This window comes from Suricata suricatta, chromosome 4 (genome assembly GCF_006229205.1).
Source record: "Suricata suricatta isolate VVHF042 chromosome 4, meerkat_22Aug2017_6uvM2_HiC, whole genome shotgun sequence".
NCBI classification, from domain to species: Eukaryota; Metazoa; Chordata; class Mammalia; order Carnivora; family Herpestidae; genus Suricata; species Suricata suricatta.
The window spans coordinates 40,962,326-40,965,923 of NC_043703.1; positions in this window are offsets into that span (position 1 = coordinate 40,962,326).

Here is a 3,598-nt window from a genome sequence, read left to right on the forward strand (position 1 = left end):
AAATGCTGTAGGTATTACCTCTACTAAATGAAAAGATAAGGCTGATAAGTTTGAAAAGTATTTTCTCATCAGATTTTTAAAAATACATTTGAAATTTATCCTGGAAATTACTCTTGATAACATTAGTACAATGACAAGTAGATTTATCTTAATTTAATAGTTAATGTTATTGAACGTTACATAAAAGCACTCTAACATAACATTGAAATAATAATCTTATTCTACTCAGAACCCAGAACTCTTTATCACAATCATTTAACACATATTTATCAAAACCCCTTTATCACAATCTTTTAGCTCATATCTTTATGTGAAACATTATAATGTAATGCTATGTTCTCCTTTTTTTATATTGATGCCTCACAAGCATTTTAGTAAGAGATAAACAAAACAATAGTCTCATAGATACATAAAAAAATTGAAGAAAAAAAATGACACATGGTAGAAAAAGCAAAAAATAATAGCAAATTATTTTTTGATACAAATAGATAAAATATATTGTCAGGAAAGTTTTTGGAACCAATGTCTGTTTTGTGAATATATGCACTAAGGGAAAATAAAAATTAAAAATAGGCTTAATTCTTCATGTTGAAATGAAAGGATTTCTCCATCTCTTTTCTTCAAGCATTTATGTCAGAAAGGTTACAGTTGTAATTTATTTCTTCATCTCTTTCAACTGTATTTAAATCCTTCAAAAACTAAAGAACACTTTTTCCAGCTTTATAATCCAGGAGTGTCTTTCTCAAAGACCTGGGCTCCATCTCTTTAACATGTAAACATCAAGGTAGATAGCTCCCCTATCTCCCAGTTTCTGGGAGGGCAGGAGCCCAGCTTCAGGGGGCATCTTGTTCCTGGATGCAAAACTACATTCCATAATAAGCCAATTACTAGGTGAATTCAGGATGGATTACACACAACAAATGGTGCTGCTTAGTAAAAAGGTGCAATTTTTTTTTTTTGTCTTTGCAATCCCATAGCAGATTGCCTGGGATGTACATTAAAGTCTAGTTTGATTTTCATTCAGTAATAAAAATATTTTTCTCTAATTTGTGGGGAGGATTTCTGGGTTGAAAAATGATTTTGTTTTTAATTATAATTCCTTAACACTTTCTACCTATTTATCTCTATTTATATGGTATGTATGTATGTATCTATCTATCTAATAAACTATCTATCTATCAAACTATTTATCTTTTCAACTTAGTGGGTCAATTAGAAGATGATACTCGTCAACATCTTCAGAGAAACATTATGTATTGAAAAGGACACTGAATGACACCTGAGAAACCTAGCTTCATGTCTCCCCCTCAAACTCAGTTTGCATCAGCAGAAATGAACTGGTCTACGAATCAAATTTCAATGATATAACAATAATACCTGCCTAATTACCAAAATTGTTTCCAAGGGCAAAAATTAATGTTCAGAAAAAATTATCTTGTAATTATAAGCCAGAACATAAAAATGTTCAATTTTGATGAATAATTAGTATATTTCTTAATCTATTAACTCTCACTGTAATAATTATACCTAATGCCAAGGCCATCATAGCACTCATAAAATTAAATTTGTAATTCTTCATAAATATCTATCTACATTTTACTGAGGGCAATATGACTTAACCTTAGAAATTTGTGGAACTATAGAGAAAACATTTTCAGGTTTCTGCATAGTTAGGGCTTGCTGTGCAATTCTTCCTGTAACTTGGGACGTATGCTAAAAACAAGCCTTGGGAGATCCTTTATGACTAATAATACAGTGAGAGAACTCCAGAGATATTACCTCCCCAAAGATACACATTTACATTCCAAGGAGTACTGAGACCCTATGGTTATATTCTTTAGCTGCAAAGTTGGTAACTCTGATCCTATCTTTCCTCTGGGGAGATTTATTTATATACCAGTGAGGTAGAGTAAGAAAACAAGAATTCCCTCCACTACTTTTCAAAGGGAACTTTCTCAAATGGGGAAGAGGGACAGTTGCTTCTTTTCCTGAGCAGCAAAAACCACTTGGGGATGACTCTTTGCTTATAATAGAGAACTTGCATGTGTAGGGTGATATCTGGACTTTATCATGTTACCCTAGAGGTAAGAATTAGAGAGAAACAATGCAGACATTATTTGCTCTAAGTAAATAACAATCTGTTCTGCTCTAGAAACTGTGTGTGTTTATTCAGGATATTGTTAATATAGATGTTAAAAACTTACAATCATACAAATATGATTTATGCTTATCCTATGAATAAATTTGTAGGTACGATTCTGTGTATTTTATTTTGAGTAAGCCTACAGAAAACTTTAACAACGATGCCAAAAATAGAGATAATGATTGTTATTGTAACAAATATGGAATTACAATAACAATTTCACAATGCATTTGTGTAAGTTATTTTGTTTAATAACAATCATCAAAATTTAATACCAAGGCATTTTAAAAAATCACATAAGACATTCAGTAATTTATAAGTTTTAATTTTTTAAGTTTTTATTCTTCACTCCACATACCCAGCAGGGAGCAAGAGGAAAGCTTAGAAAAACATGAAGGATATTGTTGAGCTTTTAAACCTCAAAGCAACAAACAAATTAGATCTTATTTATCAAGCAGTATATCTAGTTCATACAGGTTAATTAATTTGATAATAAATATTTTTTACTATTATTTTGAAATACCTTCATTCCTTTTGATTGAAGAGAGATGGTATACATGCATGAAAATATGATTAACATAGCACAGATCACCTCCTGCCTTGGAATTCCTAAAGCCAAAGATACATATTTGTGATTAAGATACATTAATGATGTGAATCTTTTTCCTTCCCTTTTCTGTATGCCAAACCATTCCAGAGGGCTTTTTTTTTTCATTGCCCTAGATAAGCGATAAAGCAATCACACAGTGGAGTTACTTATCAAATGCTGTCTAGTTTTCTTCCAAAAGTTTATGCAACTAGAGATATTTGTATATTTATAGGGTGTACTTCTCACTTTTGCACCAGCAAAAGTCAATACCTATATCCAGTGTTAATAAAGTTTTCTTTTTTCTCCCTCAGAATGACAGTGGCTCCGTAATATTAACAGGTAATAAATCAGGTGACTGGGTGCAGGGAGTCAAAAGAAGAGGGGAGCAAGGACCATTAGAACACTCTGAAGCCCTCCCTTCTATGCTTTTTCTTACAGAGCTCCTCCAGCTCCTCTCCCTCCCTTCAACTCCTCCTCTCCCTGGTGTTTGTCATTCAGCTGGGGAGCTGGGTATAGACGCCGTGCCTTCACATTTCGTGTGTGTCCCTAAGTGGCTGTCTCTTACATTGTGTCTGGGCTTTCTACCATGATGGATTTCTACACTGAAGACTGAAATATCATCTTGATTGCTTTGAATATTCTTAATGAAATCAATCTTAACAATATTTTAGTTTTGTATGAGTTTAATTCACATAAATTAAGAATACAACTTAATATTTTTTACATACATATATAGACATAGAACCCCCACTCAGATCAAGATATAAAACAATTCTATAGTCTCAGATAGTTTCCACATTGCCCTTTCCAATCAATATTCCCAGCCCACTCTCAATTCAGGGCAATAACTATGCTGATTTCTGTCA